Source organism: Stegostoma tigrinum, chromosome 18 (genome assembly GCF_030684315.1).
Source record: "Stegostoma tigrinum isolate sSteTig4 chromosome 18, sSteTig4.hap1, whole genome shotgun sequence".
NCBI lineage: Eukaryota > Metazoa > Chordata > Chondrichthyes > Orectolobiformes > Stegostomatidae > Stegostoma > Stegostoma tigrinum.
This window is the reverse complement of record NC_081371.1, coordinates 56,825,996-56,853,894: the sequence shown is the minus strand read 5'-3', so window position 1 is coordinate 56,853,894 and position 27,899 is coordinate 56,825,996. Positions and strand designations below refer to the sequence as shown.

The window sequence follows — 27,899 nt, the reverse complement described above, 5'->3', positions numbered from 1 at the left end:
GCTTGAAGACAACAAAGACTAGGAATTTAGGGCATGATTATCAATCAGGGCACAGTGGCTCAGTGGTTAGCACTGGTGCCTCACGGCACCAGTCACCTGGGTTTGATCCCATCCTTGGGTCACTATTTGTGTGGAGTTTGCATGTTCTCCTTGTGTCTGCATGGGGTTCCTCTGGGTGTGCTGGTTTCCTCCTGCAGGCTAGGTGGGTTAGCCATGGGAAATGCAGGGATAGGGTAGAGTGGTGGGTCAGTGTGGACTCTTTTCACACTGTAGGGATTCTATGACTCTCCTTAGAATGTACCTGTTAATTGGAAGCTTATTTTGGTTTTAAACAGCTGAGATTGAAACAAAACAGATACCATTTATTGCTTTACAGCATTTATGACCTGGGAGAAGAATGATAGCTAAAGATAATATGCTAGGTTTGGATTTCAATGCTTTGGGGTTTGATAGCACATTTTATTCATTCACGGGATGATGACATCAATGGCTAGGCAGCAGTTATTGGGCAGTTCAGAGTCAAACTCATTGCTGTGAGTCTGGAGTCACATGTAGGCTAGACCAGGTAAGGATGGCAGTTTTCTTCCATAAAGCACACCAGTGAATGGAATTTTCCAACAATTGACAATGGATTCACGGTCATCATTAACCTCTCAATTCCAGATTTTTATTGAATGCAAAATTTCACCATCTGCCATGGTGGGATTCGAACCCAGGTCCCCTGACTGGGCCGCTGGGTTAACAGGTCAGCGATAGTACCGCTAGGTTGTCACCTGCCCATTAGCACAGTAACACCCCAAGCACCAAAGCAGTTTCTTTTTAAAAAGAATGGCACTGTTTGCTCCTGAATTTAGAGGGATCTTTAAGAGAGGCCAGAACAAATACTCGTGCCTGCCCCGGTCAGGTGGTTTGCTGTGGTCAATGGGCATCTACAAATGTAGCTAAAAATGAACTCCCAGACTCACATCAACCAAGCACTGATACCTGTCCATGGACTTGCATACCATTTCAAATCTCCAAGGTCCACCATTGGCTCTATAAACTGACAAGGAGTCAACCCTGGATTACTTGTCAGGGTACGTTGAAATATTTCTTCATGCAAAGACACAAACCCTTCAGTCACACTGCTATCGACCACTACAGCAACAGGCCATCAAAATCAAACTGGTTGAGGGTCCACTTCTGGAGAAATCTGTGACCACCATCAACCAGCTGAAGGGCAACAAACTCCTGGGGTCAAGGGGATTCCACCTTGAGGTTTGGTGGGCCTCCCCTACATAAAATGACTGCCAAAGATTTCAGCATTCCACAGGATCTGAGAGATGCTGGTATCATCACCCTTTAGCCAAGCAAAGGAGAAATGTCAGATTGCTCCAGCAGCCGCGGGGTCAGCCATATTTCTATTGTTGGGAAGATCCTGGCTAAAATACATGTAAAAAAATACTTGTGCCTACCATCTCAGAGAAAACCTCCCAGAGACCCAGTGTGGTTTCAGGGCAGATCGAAGCATGACATGGTACATGCGCTCAAACAAAGTCTAGGAAAGGTGTTTCGAGCAAAACAAGACCAAAACATCTCTATCGTAGATCTCACCTTGGGTGAGCAGAAATGGATTTTGGAAACTCTTCCAAAATCTGGATGGTCAGCCTTGATTCTGGTCAATATGCAGCAGTTTCATGAGAATCAGTTAAATAAAAACAAAACACTGTGGACACTGGAAATCTGAAATAAAGTGCTAGAGAAACTCAGCAGGTTGGGAAGCAGAGAGAGAAACAGAGTTAACAAGTTTGACATGAACCTTCTTCAGAGCAGAAGTGTCATCTTAGACTCATAATGTTTCTCTCTCCACAGATGCTGCCAGAGTTTCTGCAGGACTTTCGAGTTTATTTTAGGAAAACCAGTTTGCATAAGTAATGTACGACAGTGATCTCTTGAATCTGTTCCAATTCTCCAACAGCATGAAGCAGGAATATGTGCTGGTCCTGACCTTAGTGACCAACTACCTCAGAATGGTGCTGCGGCAGGTAACAAAGCACCTTAAGAGGGAGTTTACATAGGCTTGCAGACATGTTTTCACTGATAACAAGGTGTCGAGCTGGATGAACACAGCAGGCCAAGCAGCATCTTAGGAGCAGGTAAGCTGGTGTTTTGGGCCTAGAAGAAGGATCTGCACCTTGTTGTCTCAGATTCTCCAGCATCTGCAGTTCCTATTATCTCTGATACATGTTTTCACTGATTATTGCTCTCTCCTGGTCCACAGACAGTCAGACTTGTACTGTATAACAACCCGTGTTTCCAAGGCCGCACAACACTTCAGGCTAAATGTCAAAGGACTTCAGGCTAAAGGACAGCGAAGCTCTGCACTCCAACAAGAATATAAGCCATAGAGCATTGACATCATGGGAACTGAGCTAAATGCTGTCAAGCAAGTTATCTCTCTGAGGAACGTCATCTTGTTTGATGCCACCAAAGACAAGGGACTCAACAATAGGCATTCTAAAGCAAACTAAGCATTTGCAAAACACAACAAATAAGTGTAGAGCAACTGTAATCTCAGAACACAGCTCAAGCTGAATGTACAAGATCCCACCACCCACCTGCAAGGTGCCGAGGCACGGGTTCTGTACCACTGACATGTATGCCTTCGAAAGCTCTTCTATCAGAGCCATCTCCTCAACATGCTGATGGTTCACTGACAAGACCACATCACAAACACTGAAGTCCTGGAAATGGACAACATCACTGGCAGCGAGAGACTCCTCTTGCACAGAAACTGTGCTGGGTCAGGCATGTTGCTCAGATGGGTGACAATCACTCACCCAAGATTATGCTGTGCATAGAGACACCACATCAAGTACACTATAGCGACCATGGAGACTGGGTCAACGGTCATTGTGATAGACAAGGAGACGTACAGATCCAGCAGTAACTGAACCTTTTACTGTTTCCACTGTAGAAGCATCTGAGTTACAGTAAGCCTGTCTAGCTAACAATGGACATGTAACCAATATGTTTTCTTTCATTTGTTAATGGGATATGAGCATTGCTGGTTGAGTCAGCACTTATTGCCTATACTTAATCACTCAGTGAAGAGTAAACCACTTTGCTCTGGGTCTAGAGTCACATGTAGACTAGACCAAGTAAGGATGGCAGATTTCCTTCTCCAAAAGGACATTAGTGAATCAGGTGGGTTTCGAAATTGACAATGGCCACCACTTCCTCCAAAACGAGTACAACCTTCCTATACTCTTCATCAATGAAGAAGTGCCAGGAGGAGATAGTGAGGGGAGTGCACATTACAGCATTGTGGTAAGGAACCAAAGAACACGCCAGTCGTGGCACTATTACTAAAATGATGACATAAGTTTGAGGCAAGAACAGCAGAGATTAGAAACCAGAGAAGTGAGAGACAACCCTGAACGGGGATGAGAGTGAGAAAGGGAGAGTCCCTCTTCCTAACACTATACGAGCAGGGCTCGTTACAAAACTGAAACATTTGCAAACAACAAATGTTGGAGATCACAGCAGGGCAGGCAGCATCCATTCAGGTCTGAAGAAGAGTCATCTAGGCTTGAAACATTAGCTTGCTTTCTGTCTGTGGATGCTGTCTGACCTGCTGTGATCGCCAGCATTTGTTGTTTTCAGTACAGATTCCAGCACGTGCAGTAATTGGCTCATGAATTTTTTGTAATTTGTGTTGTTAGGGAGTTAAGAGTTGATGATAAAAAGAAGCAACATTGGTGATATGAGGCTTTACTTTGAAGTCAGAAGATTTGGTGAACTCAAAATCAACTTCTAGACAGAACACCTTATAGAAAATAACAAAGTGTGGAGCTGGATGAACACAGCAGGCCAAGCAGCATCTCAGGAGCACAAAAGCTGACGTTTCGGGCCTAGACCCTTCATCAGAGATGCTGCTTGGCCTGCTGTGTTCATCCAGCTCCGCACTTTGTTATCTTGGATTCTCCAGCATCTGCAGTTCCCATTATCTCTCACCTTATAGAAAATCTAGGTTTTGCAGAACATTAACCAGCATGGAGCCATCCCTGTACATTAGTGACTATCTTTTAATGGGGTCAGAGAGAAATTAGAAACACACCCCACCACCCCATTGTTAATTGACTGGGGTTTTTCTATGGGGGTCTCTCTGTCTCAGGAGGTGATGTATAACTGAGGAGTGTGTGTCTATTATGGTGCACATGACCATTACATGTGTGTGAGATAAAGGGGATCGATCCAGTAATCCTTTCACTACAATGTCATTGGTTTGTGATCTGGCAAACAAGCTTTTTGAGGTGCAATGTTGTTAGTCTGGCTGCAGTTATCCTTTAGCAAAACAAATTGGTACTTTTGGGAAACAAATAGGTTTAAAATCGTTACAAAGGTCAGGTAATGCAACAAACACCACGACCAATCCCCTGAACCAGTCAAGGACAGCACAGCCTCACATCCACGTGCCAATTGTTCAATTTTGTCAGTGGAAAGTTGGCTCTTCATCAATGCAAACATCTTTCAAAATAAAGTCTGGAAAGTTTTCAGGCAGCCACTCTTTACCCTTCACTCTGAAGTTGAAGTTCTATTCTAGAAGTGTAAAGCGTCCTTATCTTAGTTTCACGTAATGTCCTCAGCTAAAAATCTCCATCAGTTTAAAAATATCGGGCCAAGATGCACCCACTTCTGTTAAAGAGTAGAAAACCACTTTGCAACTCGCGCGTATGTTGTGACTCGACTACAGCAATCAGAAAACAATATTAGCTTGGATTTTACAGCTGTATTGGCAGTGAAACTGACAATGTTTATTGTAATTACCATATGAAACTAACAATAGTTTTGCTGTTCACACATGTAAATGTGAAAACCCAGAAGTGAATGTCAGTGATTCTTTCATCATATCACGTACACTGTTGAAGGCTACATAGATGATAAGTTAGTAGAAGTAACTGGACTGATGAAATCTTCAATAATTTATAATCTCTCTGGTATAATCTCCCAAAAAGACACCTTATTAATGAGATACAATGAGGGTTTTATCCATGTATTATATCAGAATTACTTAAAGTGAGCCTCACTGGCTGTGGTAGGCAAGTTATGTGTTTCTGTAATGTCAATGTTTTTCATTATGATTCAAAATTCCACAGGTTTCTTTTACTATAATATAAATCATTAAAAAATATGAAGTTTCAGCGTCTATGTCCCAATCTTCATAATTGATATTTTCTCCCCAAAAATTTAAATTCTACTTCACTACCAATTATTCCAAGCTCCCCAAGTCCCTTGGAGCCTAAAAGACAGACAGTCAAACTGGCCTTCTCCTAGACCATACCAATATTGACGGTTAGAAGCCAGGAAAGGCAGAGGGCAACACGGTGACAATCCCTTTCTGTGTTGATTTGGTGTCTGTGTGAAGGCACAAGATTAAAAACCAAACCAATGACTCACCACCTGGTTGGCATGGCCCATAATGGTCCACCATTCTACCTTGTGACCAGGAAGAATGGAAATACTCACACAATTGTAACATCGTATCTTTTTAACAGTTCATTTACCATGCTGATTAGACTGTAGGCAGACCCACAGTCTACTGCATTCACTCTATAGTTTAAAAGGCATTCAGATTGGGAATCAATGATCCTAGAAATAATAAGAAAGGAGGAAAACATTTGCATTCACTTAATGAATTACATATCCTAATAATATGTCCCCAAAGTGCTCCGCAGCCAATTAATTTTATCGAATGCAGTGTAATCGCTTTTGTTTTGGAGGAAAATTTGGCTACTACCCAATGGAGGGTCTAATGCCTTTTTTGAACAGAGAATGCTCTGTGATGTCCAGTCCAATGCAACAGAACCTCCAGCAGCAGGCAGCAATAGGGAGCAAGATAAAAAAATGTGAGGCTGGATGAACACAGCAGGCCAAGCAGCATCTCAGGAACACAAAAGCTGACGTTTCGGGCCTAGACCCTTCATCAGATCCAGCTCTCTGATGAAGGGTCTAGGCCCAAAACGTCAGCTTTTGTGCTCCTGAGATGCTGCTTGGCCTGCTGTGTTCATCCAGCCTCACATTTTATTATCTTGGAATCTCCAGCATCTGCAGTTCCCATTATCTCAGCAATAGGAAGCAACTGTGCCAAGGCTTCCACCAGCAGGTGGCGATGGTGAGTGAGGGTACCTGGGACAGTTGAGTCGACCCTCTCGAGAAAAAAAGGGTGGGAAGGAGGGCTCATGAGAAGAAATACTTCCTGTTTTAACCTTTTCCCTTCTTGTTTGTAATAGCCTGATGCTGGTGGAACAAAAAAAATCCCTGCTTCGCAGTGTTTGGGTTGTCTGTGTGTTCTAGTCACAATTTACAGGCACGTTTTTAATATGTGTAATTGGACTTCCAAACTGGACATCTTTGTGCAATTTTCAGACCTGAATCTGGAAGTTAAAGATGACAGGTTGAAATCCTCTAACCTAAAAATATAGAACTGAAAAGGCATTTCCTTTGGTGAATAGTTTAATCTCTTCTGAACTTCAAACTATTCAACTGGGAACATATTAGTGCAACCTTTCTCTGAAACATTTTGAAAGATACGTAGACTGACATGCACGAAAGTACAAGGTCCAGTTAGATTCTTGCCTAAAATAGATTACAGGAATAAGAGGACAGAACAGTCTGTGTATATGACGTAGTTCTCTTCAATATTCTGTAGCTATCTCTGTAGCCAACACACTACAATATTCACTGTTGCAAGTAATGTCCACCCAAGATAGGATGTACAATTACGTGTTTAAGTATGTGACTGATCTAGCATTATCTGCGAGTTATTAATGTGTCACTTGTCATGTCAGCTGCTGGTTCCTGGAAGTCAGAAATTACAGCCTCTCTTTTTTTCGTATTGTTGACGAAGTCGGCTTGAAACTAACGACGGTAAAATTAAAGACGATTGCAATGACAGCACTACGCCACTCAAACAATGTGGCACAGTCACCAATTATGTTGCATAATTGACAAGTAGGGCATTAGGCACCATAACAGCAAATAAAAGGCCATGTGATTTCATCCTACGTTTATGGTGCAGGAGTCATTCCTACCATTGCCTCCTATAAGTTGGCAGATGTATACAGTGTTGTTTTTTCTTTTGGTTTAGCAGTAGGATCGACTGCCTTAGTGTCTGTGAACTGAGAATCAATTTCCTCTCTTGATCCACTCTCAGTGGAAATATGCACACCCCGGTGTGACAGCAGGTATGGACCAGGTTGTGGCTGTTTTTGCGTCATTAAATAACATCGCCATAACCCTGGCAGACCATATGGCTGCTCTCTGATTAGACAGAGTTAAAGAGAGAGCCAGCTGTTGGTGGTTTAACCTGAGGGACACCACGCCTCATGTGAAGTGAGACGTTAAGACGGAGGATCCTTTATGGCAGCAAATATGGGAATTGAATCTGTGCTGTTGGCATGCTGTTGCCCGGTATGATTAAACTATCTGTGCTGCCAACTGAGCTGAGCAAACCCCTCCCTTGGGTTAAGTAGGCTGACATTAGCCACCGTGCATGTTCCTAGGAAGCTAAGGAAATATGGCATATCCACAAGGTCTCTTACCAATTTTTATGGATGCAATATGGAAAGCATCCTATCTGGGTGTTTCACAGCATGATATGGCAACTGCTCCTCCCAAGAACACAAGAGACTATAGTGAATTGTGAGAGAGAGATAATGGGAACTGCAGATGCTGGAGAATCCAAGACAACAAAATGTGAAGCTGGATGAACACAGCAGGCCCAGCAGCATCTCAGGAGCACAAAAGCTGACGTTTCGGGCCTAGACCCTTCATCAGAGATGAATAGTGAATTGTGAACACAGCCCCTCCATCCATTACACAAACTAGCCTTCCATCCAATGCCTGGGAAAGCAACCAATATAATCAAAGACCGTTCCCATTTCGGTTTTACTCTCTTCCGTCAGACAGAAGATATAAAAGTTTCAATGCATGTGTAAACAGATTCAAGAACAACGTCTTCCCCGATGATAGACTTTTGAATGGACCTGTCAAAGTTAATGTTGATCTCTCTCTCTCTCTCTGCACTTTCTCTGTAACACTGTATTCTGCACTCTGTTCTGCTATCCTGAGGCACTTTGTATGGTGCAATCTGCCTGCATAATATTCAAAACAATACTTTTCATTGTATCGTGGTACCTGTGACAATAAATCAGTCACATAGTAACAACACATGGAGAAGCATCAAGAGCATCCGACAGTCATGAAACTGTAGGAGCACGGGCCAGTGCGTTCATAACAGCAACAAGGCAAAAGCGAATGACAAAATTCCCCTCTCATCCCAAAAGGTTTCTTTTTGAACAACCACTCAAATTTTAAACATTGGGACACAATGTTCCCAGAAACCACTCCATTAAAAACACAGAAAATATTCACAGTCATTCAGTATCTTTCAGATCATAAGCATTTCCCACTATAACCACAAAGTGCTCTATGGCAAACTATTTTACTGACAGCATTAAAGTCATCACTGTTACATCAGAAAATCTGGCCACCAATCTGCATACAGCAAAGTTGCACAAATAGCAATGAGATAAATCAAAATGTAAAACAGAAATGAATTTCCATCCCAACTTCCACATACTCAAGACACCCTACATGCTTTACTGTTACATCAAGGCTCCCGCCAACCACCTTTCCTCTGGCAGCCTAACTTCGGTTCTAGGGATGGAGGATTTAGTTACAATCTGGTTGACCTGCTCTCTGCCTTGTCAAGGACGCTCACATCTTTCAGATTATGTGTTTCTCTAGGCTGGAAGTTCAACTTTAGCCTGGGTCTAACAAGAGCGAAGATTTTGCATATCCTCTTTGCTTCTGTACTCTTGATTTATAATGCTCATATGCTTTGGCGAACACTTTCTAAAGATGTCACCTTTAAAGATGAATCCAATTACATTTCAAGGTCTTCTGTTCCAGTAGACAGTAAGCTCTAGGTTCAGGTCACGTTTGAACGTATTGCTATCTGACTCCAAGACAACACAGACACAACTGAGGCAAGCTGACAGACTGGATTAGGGCTATACTCACCAAATAGTTTGAAATAAGATGGTCAATTTTTAAAATAAAAATTATATAAAAATTATACCCCTCTGCAGTGCAATTATTGCAGGCGATAGCTACCTACTGCTATCAACACTGAAACTTAAGTGTATCTGCACAACTGCTGTGCAGATAAGCAATTAATACAAACCTGCAGTCCTTTCATAACAATTGCAGCAATTTAAAATTAAGTGATAAGACCAGGTTTGACATTTAGATGCTGAAATAATTTGCGCATGTTGCATTTTGATAAATTTTGTGGAGATTTCTTGCCACAGGCCAAAGAAATGCTTTCTCATGATAGAAAGAAAACCTTCGAGGGTTATTATCTTGACAGATCCAATCTACATTATAATTCACCATCCATTTCCTCCTTTCTAGTATGTCTTTTGCGTAAAACAATCTGTGAAATTGTTATCGACCGAGATAGCATGTCTCTGGTGAAGGGTTGATTTTCCTAAAAAGCTTTCAGCTTGCTAAAATCAAAACATACATGTCCCTTTCCAAAGAGCAGGGTGAGGTAGATTTATTAACATCTTTTGTTTAATAACTGGGATAACATATATATGTACTAACAAAGGCTCAGTTGAGAGTAATTGTAAGGTTCAAGTCACTCAATTTGATTAAAAGAAAACACAAACATATGGGACGTGGTGAACTGTTCAAACATCGCTTCAGGCTGGTGTCTCACACGTTATCATGCTTGGCTGAAAGAAAAGCATGATTCAGCATAAGGATCCCGCTCTAGAGGAGACTGTGCTACTCTTAACTCCCTGGGGATTTAGCAGAGTGAGAAGTAATACCTTGTTTCTGAGCATACATTGAAAGCTCAGCTTCCAGAGACGATTGAATTATCATTGGTAACCTTGGCAGTGATTCATATTTTGAGTCCATGACTAGTGTTTCAGGTACAGGGGCACTGGAACACTAAGTTGTGATTACAGGTTTTTCTTGTATTCATTCTATAGGTGTCACTGACTGGACCTGGGTTAATTGCCCATCTCTAACAACACAGCGGCAGTCAAGACTCAACCACATTGCTGAGAGTCTGGAGTCACATTTAAGCCAGCAGTTTTCTTCCCCAACAGGCATTTGGGTTTTTATTAACTATCAGCAATAGTTTCACGTCATCATTAGACTCTTAATTCCAGAACTTCAATCCTCACAGCTCCAGATGCCCAGGTTTGATTCCACCCTCGGGTCTGTGTGGAGTTTGCACATTTTCATTGTTTCTGTGTGTGTTTCCTCCGGGTGGTCGGGATTTTCTCCCACAGTCCAAAGATGTGTAGGTTAGATGGTTTAACCATGGGAAATGCAAGGTTACAGGGATAGGTTAGGTCTGGGTGTGATGGTCTTTGGAGGGTCTTGTTGGGCCGAAAAGCCTGCTTCTGCATTGTAGGGATTCAATGATTTTCTGTGGCGCAGAATTTGAACCCACATCCCCAAAATATTATCTGGTCTCTGGATTAACAGGTCTGGTGAAAATCTTCAAAAGGCATTGTTTGAACATACCAGGTACATTAAAGTGCAGAACAGTTGGAATAAGGTCATCAAAGTAAGATCATCAGTTTCTGAATCAGTTTCACGCACAAATTATAATTGTTAATGTTACAGAAACATCTTCTGTTTACATAGCCTTTAAAAATGTAAGAAAGCATTCTAAGACACTTCAAAGGAACACAGAACTGAAACAAAGTGGCATTATCCATAAAGAGCACATCAGCATTGGTGACTGGTTAAAGACGTAGAATTTATGCAGAATCTTAAAGGAAGTGAAGTGAAAGGTTTTAGGGAGGGCACACCACAGCTTAAATAGCTGAAGGCACGAGTGATGATGATGGCACAAAAGCAGTGGGAATGCACAAGAGGTGCACATTTGAATGACAGAAACTATTTGGAGGCTGGAGGAGCTGGAAGCATTACAGAGATAAAGGAGGACTGAGGCCATGGAAGGATCCAAACACAAAGATGTGAGACTGACAGGTGACCTGATAGTGGTTTATAACATCATGAGCGGTAATGGATGGGGTGAATAGCCATGGTCTTTTTCTCCAGGGTAGGGAAGTCCAAAACCAGAGGACGTAGATTTATGGTGAGAGGGGAAAGAATTACAAAAGGTCCTGAGGGGTAAATTTTTCATGCAGAGGGTGCAGCATGTATGGAATGAGCACCAGAAGTCTTTGGGTCTCGTACAATTACAATATTGAAAAGGAATCTGGATGGGTAAATGGATAGGAGGGGTTTCGAGGGATATGGGCCAAATGCTGGGAAATGGAACTAGGTCAGATTGGGGTGTCCAGTCAGTGCTGAGTTGGATGACTCTGTGTGAATTTTAAAACTAATGTATTGATAGACTGGGAGAAAATTTATGTCAGAATGGCCAACCGTGATGGATGAACAGTAGTCTGTAAGGGTTAGGAGACGAGAACATCTGCAAACAACTTATGTCAATGAAACGACACGATCCTATATGTTTAAACATCAGGGTGAATGCATAAGACATTTTATAATGTCAAAATATTTCCTAGACCTCTGGAAGACCTCTTCCCAATTATATTTTTGCAATACTTTTAAGTCAATGCAAATTTGTTGATGTCCAAACAGCAGGAAATCTGCCTGGCACTTGCGATGAATTATTAGCTGGAAAATGACACTAGATTTCAAATTACTTATTTGAAATCTGTGGCATGAAAAAGGGCAAGTACTTGAGATCAAATAGCTTAACGTAAGTGCACTTATTTTTGGTTGGACTAATGTAGGCAAAGGAAATGAATTCACTGAGGTTTCGCTATTCAATGTTGTTAGCTGTGCTAAAGTAAGTATGGTCAATAATTGAAATGATGTTAAAAAAGACTCCCGAAGTTACAGCTGCAGAAACGGCTTACTGCACACCTTGTCACAACAAGGAATGCATGAGCAATCAAGCCCCACTACTCCAGAAGTCACCCCATCAATGTTATTATTTTGACTCAATGTACAACAATCTTTGTTGTAGTGCTATCCAGAATGAATGAGACTTTCATCAGTTTCCTTTAATAAGTTCAAAAATTAATCTGGTTGTTTAAAACAGAATTTATTTTAGAATCAAGTGCTAAAACTAGTTAATAATTAAGATATAATCCCAAACCGGAAGAATATCCCCCTTCAATCCAAACACACTCACACAACACAAAAACGAAGTCTCCGCACAGTTGCTATTTGGAAAATGGCAAAAGAAAACACCATTTACAACCAGATAGCATTTAATGAATTCTCGCAACCCACTGGATTTCTTTTTTGTGAAATTGAATTGCTGACAGTCATAGGCTGATGGGAGGCTTTCTACACAGGCAAAGGTTCGAATAGAAACAAAGGTAGTCACAAATCTTTTGAAAATGATCACACTGAAGTTTCTCAGAGTTTACAAGATAATCAAAATACTGACACGTGAAACCGAATCAGATTCCAATTGGTTCCACTAATGGACGAAGAAAGAGACTTTTAGCTTTTACTACAAGATTTGGCAATATTTTCCGTCTGGCTCCCTTAGCTTTTGAAACAGCAGTTAAAACTGGAGAGAATTGCTAGGTGGCAAAAGTACAGATTTCACCAATCTGTTCCAAAGCCAGGGCATCTAGCAATTAAGAGCAATAAACTCATATTTCCCTGAAAGCATTGCTTGATTGTCTTTTGAAAGTCATTTGACTTTCATTAATTAGTAGATGGGTCACAGCCAATATCAAATCCTTGACCTCATTCTTTGGTTAAAAAAGAAACCTGTTTAATCCTGAAAGTACCCAAGCAGTTCAATAGCTTCCAGTTTTCACACAGTCCTTCAATATGGTCATACGGTCACAACATGCCCTACCATTGGGAAATGCCATACCATTTCCAAGCACATTTCATTATGATGTAGGCATGAAATATACACAGTACAAAAGTACAAACATTAATAGAATCAATTATGCATAACAAATAATGTCACCATAGCCCCGGTCGAATTGGTAATTCTCCTTATCCATATGGGACAACGCCAAAATCATGGGACAAGCTAAGCAGAGACAGAGACAGGAATTCCTAGAAGCCTGGTAATCCATGAAGAAAGCCATTAAAAAACACATAGAACATATATATTCCAAACCGGAAGTGAGGCAATCCATCTCAATGAACCCCAGAGTTTAAAAACCAGGAGGGAAAACACACTGATGCTTCATTGGAGGCTGCACTGAGGATGTTACCAGCATTGTTACGAAACATCTGCAAAACAACAAACGAGATTGGTGAGCCAACCAACTTCAAAAGTGCGCTAAGTACAAAGAAATGGGAATGTATTCTCCATTACTGTCCTTTATTGGAACATTGGCTTTCAACATGCCCATTGGGTGAAAAGTTATGTCTTTCACCAGGGAAAGAGTTTGAGTAACTTCCTGTATCCCTTAACAGTGTTACAGATTAACTGCATCGTGGGAGGAATGAAGTGGCACTTTTCCTCTCAAGAAGAATCCTTTCCTAATGAAGTCTCCTTTATTAACCTATAAGGCCATGTGACAAAGAAGAAAATCCAGGCCATTCAGCCCATTGACGTCTGCTCCACCATTCAAGGGATCATGAAATGATTAGATAATCCTCAATTCCCCTTTCCTGCCTTGTCCCCATAGCTCTTGATTTTCCTTATTAATTAACAGGGAAGGGAGAGAGTGACTTGTAGTTTAGAGTGAAAACTTTAACAGTCACCTTTCTTCTGACTTCATAGTTTTAGAAACAAATCAAGGGTTGCTAGGCAACTATCAGTACAGGGTTCCACAGTTTGTTGCAAAGCCATTTTTTGAGCAGTTAATCATGTGACTGATGGTGAGAGGCACGAGCTCCTTCATTTCTCCCTAATCTGTAACTGTGTTATGGGATACGGAGTTACTCAAGCACATTACCTGGAGAAAGACATAACTTCTCGTCCAAAGAGCATGTTGAAAGCCAAAGTTCCAATAAATGCCATCAGTGGAGAATATGTCCCCATTCCTTTGTACGGAGCACATTGAGAAGAAGACTTCATGTCTGAAAGAGTAAGAGTAGGCATTGTTTGGAAATTTCTCACCGATAGGGTCAACGTAATCCCAGGTAATTATTTGGCAGAAACGCAAACTGCAGCTTTGCTCTTAATCACAGAAAGTCCAATGGAGTTAAAGGATGGAACAGTTCCAATGGGTTGCAGGTATCTTTCCTTCATGTGTGGTACCAGAGGAATAGCTAAACAAAGTCCATCACCAAAAGTTGATATAATAAAGTGATAAAGTACATAATAATCTACATATTAGTTATATTACTAAGAGCGATAAACTCCATCTCTCATCTCTCCGAAAGCTTTGCTCAGCTCTTCTTCTGAAGTTGCATGGCTCTCTGTAGTCAGGAGTGGTTCACAGCCTAAATTAAACTAATCACCACATTTCTTGGTAAACCCCAGTTTAATTCTGAAGCTGTCCAGGCAATTTCACATCTCCCAGTTTTTCATATAATTCATAAATATACCTGTAGAGTCCCAACATACCATAGAACATAGAACATAGAACATTACAGCACAGTACAGGCCCTTCGGCCCTCAATGTTGTGCCGACCTGTCATACCGATCTCAAGCCCATCTAACCTACACTATTCCATGTACGTCCATATGCTTATCCAATGACGACTTAAATGTACCCAAAGTTGGCGAATCTATTACCGTTGCAGGCAAAGCGTTCCATTCCCTTACTACTCTTGTCTGCATTCAACTCCATTTGCCACCTCTCAGCCCAGCTCTGCAGCTTATCTATGTCTCTCTGCAACCTACAGTATCCTTTGTCACTATCCACAACTCCACTGACCTTAGTGTCGTCTGCAAATTTACTAACCCATCCTTCTAAACCCTCATCCAGGTCATTTATAAAAATGTCAAACAGCAGTGGACCCAACGCCTACCCTTGTAGTACACCACTAGTAACTGCTCTCCAGGATGAACATTTCCCATCAACTACCACCCTCTGTCTTCTTTAGCAAGCCAATCTCTGATCCAAACTGCTATATCTCCCATAATTCCATTCCTCCGCATTTTGTACAATAGCTTACTGTGGGGAACCTTATCGAACGCCTTGCTGAAATCCATATACACCACATCAACTGGTTTACTCTCATCTACCTGTTTGGTCATCTTCTCAAAGAACTCATTAAGGTTTGTGAGGCACGACCTTCCCTTCACAAAACCGTGCTGACTATCCCTAATCAATTTATTCTTTTCTAGATGATTATAAACCCTATCTCTTATAACCTTTTCCAACACTTTACCAACAACTGAGGTAAGGCTCACTGGTCTATAATTACCAGGGTTGTCTCTACTCCCCTTCTTGAACAGGGGAACCACATTTGTTATCCTCCAGTCATCTCCTACCCACTCCCTTTTCAATGATATTTGTTCCTCTCTGTGAATGTAATTCCTTGTAAGATCTATGAGCCGAAAGATGGGTTTATTAGCTTAAATAGCTTGTTATAAACTCATGCTGATCTTGAAAACAGATCACTCACGTGAATAATCTAGTTTCTAGGTCTATTTCTCAGCAGATCTCACAAAATTTAGATCTCTAGTATATAGGATATTTAGCTGCTAGTCTGACATGCTGCCTCATGGTTGCATTTCCATTTGGGAAGGATTTGTAAATTGGCATATCCTGGTAACTACCATTTTCTGAAGAAGGGTCTAGGCACGAACCATCAGCTTTCCTGCTCCTCTGATGCTGCTTGGCCTGTTGTGTTCATCCAACTCTACACCTTATTATGTCAATTATCATTATGAATGGTTTGCATGGAGCTCAGGTCAACCAGAGGGCAATTTTTAGCTCTTTCCAAATTTCAGTGGGGGTTTGCATCCATAAGTGATGTGATATTATCATCCTTCAAGTGCGATATGTGTCAGATATACACCGGCTTCAATTTCACACATGTTTATCACTATTCGAACAACTTGGGTTTATATAAAGTGCAGTTAAAAAGTTACTTCACAGAGGTATCGGGAAAAAGAATTTGATGTCAGTGACACAAGGAATTGCCAAGAGTTTGGTCATAGAGAGGATTTTAAGGATGGTCTTAAAGACTTCTGGATAGGCAGATGGGTTTCGTGCAACAATAGTAAAGCCACCATAGTTCCACTCTCTCATTAGACCACAGGAAACAGAAACAAGAGTAGGCCATTCAGCCCCTTGAGGCTATTCTGTCATTCAATAACATCATGGCTGATCTAACATTCCTCACATTCATTTTCCTGCTCTTTTCCACTTACCCTTCATTCCCCAACTGATCAAGAATTTATTGATCTCGGGCTTAAATATACAAGGACCCTGCCTCCACAGCTCTCTGTGGCATGGAGTTCCAGAGACTTTGAGAAGAAATTCATTCTTTAATTACTTTTAATTTGGCATCCCTCAGTTCTGAAACTGGTCTTAGACTCTCCAATAGGGGAGAGAAAGACAGCTTTTCAGCAATTTAACTGTCAAGTCCCTTACAAATTCTGCATGTTTTAATGAAACCACTTCTCATTCTTTTAAATTCCAAAGAGGAGAGCCCCAATCTGTTTAGCCTTTGTTCATAAGACAATCCCTCCACACCAGGGATCATCCTAGAGACCCTTCTTTGAACCCCCTCCAATAAAATGAAATCATTCCTTAGATAAAGGGATCAAAACTGCTCACTGTACTCCCCAGACGATCTCACCAGCACCTTGGCCAGTTGCAGTAAGACTTCCCTGTTCTTACACTCGAAACCCTTTGAAATTAAGGCCACCATTCCATTAACCTGCTGCACTTGTGTGTTAGTTTTCTGCATCTTGTGTTCATATCCCTCCAAGCCCCTTTGTGTTGCAGTTTTCCCTTTATGTAAATTGGACAGAGGCCGTGGGTTGTTGTTTCAGCTAAGGATCACCATGCTTCAGGCAGAAGGGGCTGTGTTCGGGACAGTCCTTCATGGTAACCTCATTCAGTGTGGGAATTGAACTCATACTGCTAGCATCACTCTGTGTCAGAGACCAGCTGTCCAGCCAAGTGAACTAACCAACCAAAGCATGGAACCATACGACCTGGGAATGTGAAATGTAAAAGAGGTTTGAGTTCAAGGAACAGAGGTTATTGAAAGGCAGTTTGCAGAGCTGGAGGATGTAAGAAATGGGCAGTGGCGAGGCCGTTGAGATGTGAAGTTAAAACTTTTACACTTGAGGTTCTGGGGGACAGGGAGCAATGTGTTCTCGGATGGATATGGGCAGCAAAGATTTTAATGAGCTAAATGTTAGAACAGAAGACCTAGGAGCAGGAGTAGGAAATTCAGCCCCTTGAGTCTGCTGTGCCATTGAATACGATGAAGTCTGTTCATCTCAGTCTCAACTCCACTTTCCTGCTCTCCATAACCCTTTAACCCATTACTAATTTAAAAAGAAACTATTTCCTTCTTAAATTTACTCAGCGTCCCAGCATCCACTGCACTCTTGGTAGAGAATTTCACAGATTCATGATCTTTTGAGAAAAGTAATTTCTCTTTACCTCTGTTTTAAAAATGCTACCCCTTATCCTAAAGCTATGAGTCCCTGGTCAAGATTAGAGGGGGAAAATGGGAGGCCTGTCTCTTTTGCATTGAAATAGTTCAACCTCCAGGTTACAAATGGTGAGGATTTCAGCGAAAGGAACTGGCAGTATGGGGGGCAGGGGGAAACATTTTATGCTCCTGGAGTTGGCTGTCTTTGTGATAGGGATAAGGGGGTTAAAGTTTATCACAGGGTTAAATAGGGAGCTAAGTTTGCAAACAGGCTCACCATAAAATAACAGCTCGTTACGGGGATATCATTACTGATTAGTGAGTGGAAGGTGCCAAATTATATGTTTTATTTGAGGATACTGATTAACCAATTTCAAACGTCCACAAAACACTTTCAGAGATCATTTTCAAGAAGATTCACATGACAAGGTATGCAGACGTCAGTAAAGACTGCAGACGTTGACGTGATCACTTATGAATATATGGTGAACTAAGACAGTGTTTACTCACACCAGTACATCAGTGGATCAACATCAAACCAGTCACATTATATGCGGTAAAGTTCACTGTCCATTAGGAGAAGTCACATGCAGAGTACAAATTAGAGCACAGCATCGTCAACAAACTGCTCCATGTTCCAGTTTGGGCCCTTCACTGATTCAGCTCATGATACAAATCTTCACTCATGAACATAGTTACTGTAAAATCATGCTTCATCCTACTGATCATTGCAATCATGAATGTAGCTATGGTCACGTTTATTAGCTTCATAATGAAAGAAAGAATGTATGTACGTGTGTGCGCAGAGAAAGAGAAATCAAAAATCAAAGTTGCTGGAAAAGCTCAGAAGGTCTGGCAGCATCTGTGGACAGAAATCAGAAATAATGTTTCGGATCCAGTGACCAAGTGATTTCTCTCCACAGATGCTGCCAGACCTGCTGAGCTTTTCTAGTTTCTGATTTACAGCATCCACAGTTCTTTCAGCTATTTTAAGGAGATCAAACATATTTTCACATAATATTTAATATTATGAATTAAGTTTCATGCTTTGTGTTTACGTCTTTATCTGAGCTTCTCCATGGTGTTCCTATCCAATTATTCCCTCTTCCCAATAGATCACATTCTCCACAAGTATTTTCATCTGATGGTGCTGCTGTCGACACTACACTGAGAACTGAAGAATGACAGCTTACTGCACCACTTCTTAAAATTGATGTTCTCTCAGAATGTATTGCCTTTGGAGCAGTACTTTAAAACAATGCAAAATGCCTGCCACCGACACAATACTTTAAAACAACCCCATCATTCTTATTCAGCCACTTTCAGACCTACGCTAGTAATCAAGACAGGTTTATGAGAGTGGAATTGGCGTGGATCATTTGCATTATCACCAGCATCTAATCCAAAATACTATATGATAAATTAGATGCTTATTAATTCTCGTATTGTAGCACTGCTTGGGTATGTGTACAAGGTGGGTTGTGTGAAGTACAACTAGAACGTGTTCATTATCGTTCTATTGCTGCGAGCAGAGTTTACTGCAATCGTTTTGTTTGTTCAGCGTAATGTGTTTGTGTAACCTGAAAAACTTATCTGCAGTTAGCTCGTAATGTCTGATGAACAGCACACGCCCACCCTGACCTAACATAGCGCAGCCCCGGTTCGTTCCATTCCAAGATCCTGAATTTAGGTGTCGCCAATCTTGGCAACTCATTTGCACATCACATGATCAGGCATGAGGTTGCAGGATGGGACCTGCATTAATGTTCCTTCAATGGCCAGAAACCCAAATTGCACAGCCGCTTTTGGACAACATTTACCACTGCAAAATATTCTTGGAATATTTGGTAGTGCTTTGAAGATGCTTGGTGCGGAGGTCCTGGAATCTCTGCAAAGCCTGAGACAGAGGTCAGAAAACAAGGTGACCTGTCCAAACAAAGACTGCAGTACTTCAGGCATTAGCAGTGCTACTACCTCTGAACCTACAGCACACAACAGGGAGGTGGGACACAAATTGTGGAGAGGGAAACCTCCACGACATTGGCTCTGAGGTCCATGAGCTTTGACTATGATGGAAGACTGCAAGACGGTGTCATCGCATTTGGTGAAGGCATTGGAGAGAATGCAGAAGTGATTTTCTAGAATGGTTCCAGGGATGAGAAACTTCAGCGATGGGGTTAGATTAACAAAGTTGGGATCGTTCTCCTTGGAGAGGAGATCTGATTGAGGTTTTTAAAAGTCATTAACGGTCTGGACAGAGTAGATAAGGTCAAGCTATTTCCTCTGGGAACTAATGTTTTGCATAAACAAAGCAAGGGTGTTTGCTCACCTCAGTGAGTAATTAGGATGTGGAATACGCTGCCCGGACATGTGGTGAAGGCATGCTCCATTGAGGCATTCAAGAAGGCATTGGAAGGGGTTTTTTTGGTAAATAATGGTATGCCGAGATATGGAGAAAAGGCAGGAGATTGGAGCAAGGTAATAGAATCAATACAGGCACAATTGACCAAATATCCTTCCTCTTGTGGTAATTTTCACCTCTACCAGCGTGTGGTCTGGGTAACAGTTGCTTGGTCATAGAGAATTAGCTCACCCTCCTTTGTGTTTGCTTTGTCTTGTCCTTGTCTAGTGATTCATGGTAGAGGACTCACCACTGGGCAGTGTCTACAGAAGAAGCCTTCAAGATATTAACTGGGAAAGACAAGGAGGTAAACTATTTCTACTGTTTGGGGATTCTAGAACCAGGGAGCATAGATGGAGAATTGGGGCCATACCATTCAGGAGAGATGTTAGGAAGCACTTCTACATACAAAAGGGCAGTAGAAGTTTAGAACTGTCTTCCACAATTGGCAGTGGATTCTGATCAGCTGATAATTTTAAATTGGAGACAGATTTTGTTTTTTGTTTATTGTTAATACCTTTGCTTACTAAAAAGCAAAAGTATTAAGGTATATGGGCCAAAGGCAGGTATTTGGAGTTAGGCCACAGATCGGCCATGATCTCAGTTAATGGCCAAATAGGTTTGACGGGTCCTGTTCCTATGTAGCTAACAAGAAAGTTTATTACATGATAGCAATAGGTATAATTACATTCGGTCAGATTCACTAGGGCCTTAGGCAGTTGGTACCTATACACCCTCTTCCTGTTCCTTTCTGTTCCTTAGAGAAGAATTTCTTATTGCCACTCACAGTCTGTATGTGATATCACTAGTATGGGGGAGACAAATGTAACATGGACATTAACTTTTACAGAATAATTACCAACAAACCATAAGGCATAGGGGCTGATGTCGGCCATTCAGCCCAGCGAATCTGGCCCACCATTCAATCAGATTGTGGCTGATCCTGAAATCTTCAACTCTACTGTCCTGCCTTTAACCCATAACTCTTGATTCTTTGACAAAATTTAAAAACTGCAGATGCTGGAAATCTGAAACAAAAAAAAAGTTGCTGGAGAAATGCAGCAGGTCTGGCAGTATTCATGTACAGAAAGCAGAGTCAACATTTTGAGTCCAGAGATCCTTCTTCACAGAATTCCTCAGTGATTAAAAATCTGTCTATTTTAGCCAAAGTATACTTAATGGGTCAGCCTTGACAGCCCTCTGTGGTAAAGAATTCCACAGATTGACCATCCTTCCTAAATTCCTCCTCATCTGTCTTAAATGAGCAATAATCAACTCTGTGAATATGCCCTCTGGTCCTACAGTTTCCCACAAGAGGAATAAACCTCTCTGCACCTGCCCTGCCAACCTCCCTAAAAATCTTATAGATTTCAATAAGGCCGCCTCTCATTCTCCTAAATGTAATCAGTACAACAATTCCTCCATATCTGCTATCAACCCAGTTAGCCTTCTCTAGGCTGCCGCCAATGACAATATACTTCGATACAGGGACCAAAACTGGTCACAATATTTCAGCAGTGGTCTGACGAATACTTTGTATAGTTTTAGTAAAAAATCTCTCTTTTTGTACTCTATTCCCTTTAAAATAAAGTCATAAGTCACATGGTACCAGGTTATTATCTAACAAGTTTGTTTGAAATCACAAGCTTTCAGGGCGCTGCTCCTTCTATGTTATCTTAATAAGATAATTACGTTTGGTATCTTATCAATGCTTTATCTTATACAACATTCAGGTGTTGCCTCGCAACTAAATCGGATGGGGAAATGGTCTATTCACAGGTAGCTCCCAGCAAGTCTTACTTTGGTTTATATGTGCGGCTTTAAGTTTTACAAAAGCAAGAAAAGACATTTTAGACGTCAATTCTTATAAAGGTAATAACTTCTGAGCAATTAAGAAGCCTTGGGGCCACTATCGCCCAATCACCACACCCTCCCAACCCCACCCACCACCTTTGTATTCAAATAGTTACTTGATCCCTGCCAACTTTCTCAAAGGGATTAAGCAGGAACACAAGCTGGGTGGCTAGCACTGCCAAGACAAGGGATAAGTCGGAAACAAAAGGAAGAAGGTCTGCACTCACCAGACTAGTGTCTTCAGTTGGTCTTCCAGAGGAAGGTGTTGACCTCAATCAAGTGTTGCAGACTTGCATATTCCAAGGTCCAGGATTAAGTGCTGAGGAATGCCATAAAGTTTGGGGCAGCTACCACCAAGGCACTTTGGGGAAAGACCACTGTCTAAAGGTCCTTTTGCCAAAGTACAATGGGGGTCTGTTTAATTATCAGACCCTCCCAGCACCTCAAATGCAGATAAATACAATCATAGAGCATCAAATCCCTACAGTGTGGAAACAGGCCCTTTGGCCTAACAAAACCACACCAAACCTCACAGCATCCCACACAGACACAATCGCCTATCAGCCCACCTAATCTACACATCCCTGAATACTACAGGCAATCCACCTAACATGCACATCTTTGGACTGTGGGAGGAAACTGGAGCAAACCCATGCAGACACAGGGAGAATGTGCAAACTCCACACAGACAATCATCTGAGGGTGGAATCGAACCCAGGTCCTTGCTGCCGTGAGGCTGCAGTGCTAACCACTGTGCCACCATACTAATCTTGTATAAGTAAGAAATGCTTTGAGTTTGTTCATTCTACATATGTAAAGACTGTATGGAGTTGAATTGCTCTAGTGAATATGTGTGTATGCAAAGATTTTTGTGAATAAAGTAAATTTTCAAAATTAAAACCAAGTATTCTCAATTTGTCAATTTGCAGTAACTGGCTCGCATGTGTCTGCAGAAATCTGAAAACAAACACTCAGCAAGTCAGGCAATATCTGACCATAACAGCAGAGCTAATTTAAGTTAATTGTCACAAATTGGTCATTGAACTGAAACGATAACACTGTTTCCCTCACCAAAGAGGCACTTTGAGTGTTTTCTGATTTTATTTTCCCTGCATATCCACCTGCTACAGTCTCACACCATCAGTCCTGCATGAAAGCCTTTGCTTATAAGCCACAAATTGATGCTGGAGAAGGTGCATAAAGGAAGACGCTGATACGTGACTGAAGATCGTCGGTGCTGTTACAGTGGGACTGTGAGCCTGATTTTTCCTACTAAACCAAGGACTTGTTAAAGGTATCAGCTTACCAGCTTAGGGCAGAAGGAATGGCATCTACTTGCAATACAAGACGCACAGCTGTCTGTACTCGCTCTCAAACGTTTACTCAAATAACAAGGAGTGATGTGGATCTAGAAGGCTGTCTGTACAAGAGAAAACGGTGGTGTTAATGGTGTTCTTGATTTACAGCAGTAGATGTAGACAAGGGGAGTTAAATTTAATCTGCATTTATATTGCACCAGTAACATTAAAACTTCCCAAGGAAAGCTTCAAATCAACTTCTGAAGTCTTGCCATTTATGGAGGTATTAGGGCAGGTGACCAAAAGCTCTGTCAAAGAGGCGGAATTTGAGAAGAACAAATGTCAGAGATCACTGCAAGTCAGAAAGTATCCATGGAGAGAGAGAAGTCTTTCTCTCTCTCTATCTCTCTTTATGCCTGACCCGCTGTGGTCTCCAGCATTTGTTGTTTTCAGTACAGATTCCAGCAGCTGCATTAAGTTGCTCCCAAATTTCTGAGAAGAGTCTAGAATGAAAGCGGAGAGTGATTTGGAGGTGCACTTCCAAAGCTTACGACCTAGGCAGCGAAAAGCAAGGCATTGAAGCGTGGAATGGTTAAGTTCATGGATTCACGAAGCAGAACCAGAGGAAGCCAAAAATTCCCGAGGGGTTGTGGGGCTGATAGAGAGAAGTAAAAATCTAAAATATTGACTCTCTTTCTCCACAGATGCTGCCAACCCTCCTGAATATTTTCAGCATCTTCTGTTTTTACTTCAGATTTCTTGCATCAACACTTTGCCTGTGTTGTCAAATGAACGGACAGCGAGATTCTAAAGCTACTGGAAGGTAAGGTATTGGAGGACAAATCACCAAGGATTTTCTGTGGCAACTGAAGATAGAGACGTGCAGGATTAGTTGTGAATAGGTAAACAAAAAGATGGTGTATTTAGAGGTCACCATAAGACAAAAATGGGTCAGAGGGACAATCTCCCCTCCCCCTAACTCATCCCAAAACCAGCCCAGCTTGTCCCTGCCTCCCTAACTTGTCCTTCCTCCCATCTATCCCCTCCTCCCACTTCAAGCTCCACCCCCATCTCCTACCTCCTAAGCTCATCCCGCCCCCTTGACCTGCCCGTCCTCCCTGAACTGGGACCTATCCCCTCCCTAATTCTCCACCTACATTCACCTCTACTGGCTCCATCCCCACCTCTTTGATCTGTCTGTCTCCTCTCCACCCATCTTCTCCTCTATCCATCTTCAATCCGCCTCCCCCCACTCTCCCCATTTATTTCAGAACCCCCTTCCCCTCCCCCATTTCTGAAGAAAGGTCTAGGCCCGAAACGACAGCTTTCCTGCCTCTGATGCTGCTTTGTCTGCTGTGTTCATCCAGCTCTCCATCTTGTAATTTCAGAGGGACAGTGACCAGGTTCTAGGTGAAGCTGATAAAAGCATGTATCAGCAACATTGAGGGAAAGACACAGAAACTTATGAAACAGTGCAGGAGTAGGCTAATCAGCCTTTTGAGTCTGCTCCACCATTCAGCAGAATCATTGTTGATCATCAAGCTTAGAGGAAATAAAAACTAAATTAATTGAAAATTAGGTGCTTTCAATTCCACAATTTCTTCTGTAAAATAACTTGCTCTCCTGCTTTCCATGCATGCAGCTAGTTAATTTCCTAAGTTCACAATGTACTGGGGGATGATGGAAGTTATTATTTCATTTAAGCCTACAATAAGCTCTCTTTCTATTTCTAGTTGTTCTTTTCTATAGGAAATAAATTGGAGGAATACACTTTTACTGGCCTGTCCGGAACTCATAGAAAATAGAAAGACTAGGCCATTCAGCCCTTCGAAACCGCTCATCATTCAATATAATCATGATTGATCATCCAACGCAGTAACTAATCCCGCTTTCTCCCCATATCATCCCCGCACCCTCCAAAAGCTTTTCATCAGTTGAAGTAAGTGCAATGCATGGAAATATTTTCTGTTTGTGAAGGACAGGGCCCTGTATTTGAATAATTGCACCTCTAACGCCATGAATCATATTGCAAATCTTGTCCGTAAAGCATCAACAGCACGCTTGTTTTTCACACTAATGGGTGATGCCACAATGATGCATGGTACTGTTGCTGGATTGGTAATCCTGAAGCCCAGGCTCGTGTTCTGGGAGGAGAGATAATGGGAACTGCAGATGCTGGAGAATCCAAGATAACAAAGTGTGAAGCTGGATGAACACAGCAGGCCAAGCAGCATCTCAGGAGCACAAAAGCTGGCACCACCTGAAGGTTGCAGGAACAGTAACTCATATTCCACTTGGGAACCCTGCAGCCCAATGGTATCAATGTGGACTTCACAAGTTTCAAAATCTCGCCCTCCCCCACTGCATCCCAAAACCAGCCCAGCTTGTCCCCGCCTCCCTAACCTGTTCTTCCTCTCACCTATCCCCTCCTCCCACCTCAAGCCGCACCCCCATCTCCTACCTACTAACCTCATCCCACCTCCTTGACGTGTCCGTCTTCCCCGGACTGACCTATCCCCTCCCTACCTCCCCACCTATACGTTCCTCTCCACCTATCTTCTTTTCTCTCCATCTTCGGTCCGCCTCCCCCTCTCTCCCTATTTATTCCAGTTCCCTCTCCCCATCCCCCTCTCTGATGAAGGGTCTAGGCCCGAAACGTCAGCTTTTGTGCTCCTGAGATGCTGCTTGGCCTGCTGTTGTTCATCCAGCTTCACACTTTGTTGTCATGTTCTGGGAGGTTTGGGTTCATATATCCACAACAGTAATTGGTAGAATTCGACTTCAATTCATAAAACCTGGCACTTAAGGCTAGCCTCAGTAATTATGACCATGGAACCACCATCTAGACAGGTCAAAGTGCTTTCTCTCCACAAATGCTGCAAGATCTGCTGAGGTTCTCCAGAAGTTTCTGTTTTTGTTTGTTTCAGGCCTCCATCATTCACAGTTCTTTAATTTATTCTGAAAAAAGGCCCAGTTATCCTTACTCTGTGCTTTTAAACTTAATGCAGCACTCAATGAAATGCCTTTTGGGAAGCAAATACATCACACCTCTTGGTTTTCCTCTATCCACCATGAACATTATTTTGTTGATAATCTGATATATTAATTGAACACAATTTCCCTTTTGGAACATCATCTTGGCTCTGCCTGCCCATATAGGAAAGTCTTGCTAAAACTATGCAAGACCACACCTAGAATACTGTGAACAGTTTCTGTCTCTCTATCTGGCATTAGAGGTGGCCCAAAGGAGGTGCACTGGGCTGATCCTGGGTATGGAAGGCCTGTTTTATGAAGCAAAGTTGAGTAGGTTGGACCTGTACTCATTGGCATTCAGAAGAATAAGAAGCAATCTTATTGGAACATGCTAGATTCTTTGTGGAGAGGTTTTTCCCCTTGTGGAAGACACTAGGGCCAGAGGGCATTATTTCAAATTAAAGAGTCACACATTTAAGTCATAGATGAAAGGAACGTTCTTCCCAGAGAGTCACAGAATCCCTACACTATGGATGCAAACTATTCAGCCCATTGAGTGCACACTGACCCTCTGAATCCCACCCAGATCCATACCCCTACCCTATCCTTGTAACTCTGCATTTCCCATGATTAATCTTTCCAGCTTGCACATGCCTGGACACTATAGGCAATTAAGGCACGGCCAATCCACCTAATCTGCATGTTTTTGGATCCAGCGTAATGAATCTTTGAGATTCTTTACTGCAGAGGGCTGTTGAGGCTCAGTCATTAAGTATATTCAAGGCTGAGACAGACAGATTTTTAATCAGTAAGGGAACCAAGGGTTATGGGGAAAAGGCAGGAAAGTCAAGCTGATGATTATCAGGATAGCCTCGATCTCATAGCATGGCAGAGCAGACTCAATGGGTTGAATGGCCTACTGCTGCTCCAATACCTTATGGTCTACTCCTGTTTTGTAGGAGAAAAAAGGATCAGAGCAGTTACTTAATGAACTATTTCTATCTGCTCTCCTCCATTATCAAATTGCAGCTTGCTATGTACAATATTTGCCTCTAGGTTTCCAAATTACAACAATGGCTACACTTTACAAAAGTACTTCCCTAGCTGGAAAGTATTTTGAGTTGTCCAGTGATTCTGAAAGCTGCTGTATAATTCAACTCTTCCTGCTCCTCTGATGCTGCCTGGCCTGCTGTTTTCATCCAGTTTTGTTATCCTGTATAATTCAACTCGCTTCATTGTATGGAACGTGAGAATTGCTAAAAACAGGACACTTTGCTAAGGCTTCGCATCTGGCATTCATCAGGACAAAAGCAAGAATACCAAATTTCAAAATGATCGCAACAATTGATACTACAGGAGAAAATGGTGTGGGTTGGGAGGCGTGGCAACTTTGTTTGGCCTAGAAAGCAAGAGGGAGCTGTAGGATTCTCAGGCTCTGAAAAATGCAGAATGTGTTTGCAAGGCAATAACAAGTGTTCCTTCGTTTTGCTGTGACTGGCTCCCTGCATAAGGACACGTCACCTCTAGCAAGAGTAAATGATCCACATTATGAGTTAAGCTGGTTATCATAAATTGGTTCTTAGCGTAGCTATCAGTGCACTCAGGATGATTCAACAAGTGCTGCCCAATTACAGAATCCTAATCACACCTGAAAGTGTTGTGTAATATGTGTTTTCTTTTTAAAAGGAGCATCATAAGCATGGGCTGGTCAGGCATATTCTAGCTATTATGAAAAATCAAAGGCACTTCTGTTTGATTCAATCACTTGATGACAG

The 27,899-nt window shown here is 42.0% G+C and overlaps 1 protein-coding gene across 3 annotated transcripts in view; it reads right to left on the bottom strand.

The window, feature by feature from the left end:
• The window catches only part of slc38a4 (solute carrier family 38 member 4), a 79,583-nt gene that overhangs the window by 42,872 nt on the left and 8,812 nt on the right, over positions 1-27,899 (bottom strand). For 2 of the 3 annotated variants that reach the window (XM_048549495.2, XM_059652557.1), the window contains exon 2: positions 23,160-23,273. The exons of the other annotated variant lie outside the window; for it this stretch is intronic. The gene's annotated coding sequence lies outside the window, so the exon portion shown is untranslated. The remainder of the gene's footprint in view (positions 1-23,159; positions 23,274-27,899) is intronic. 3 annotated transcript variants of the gene reach the window in all.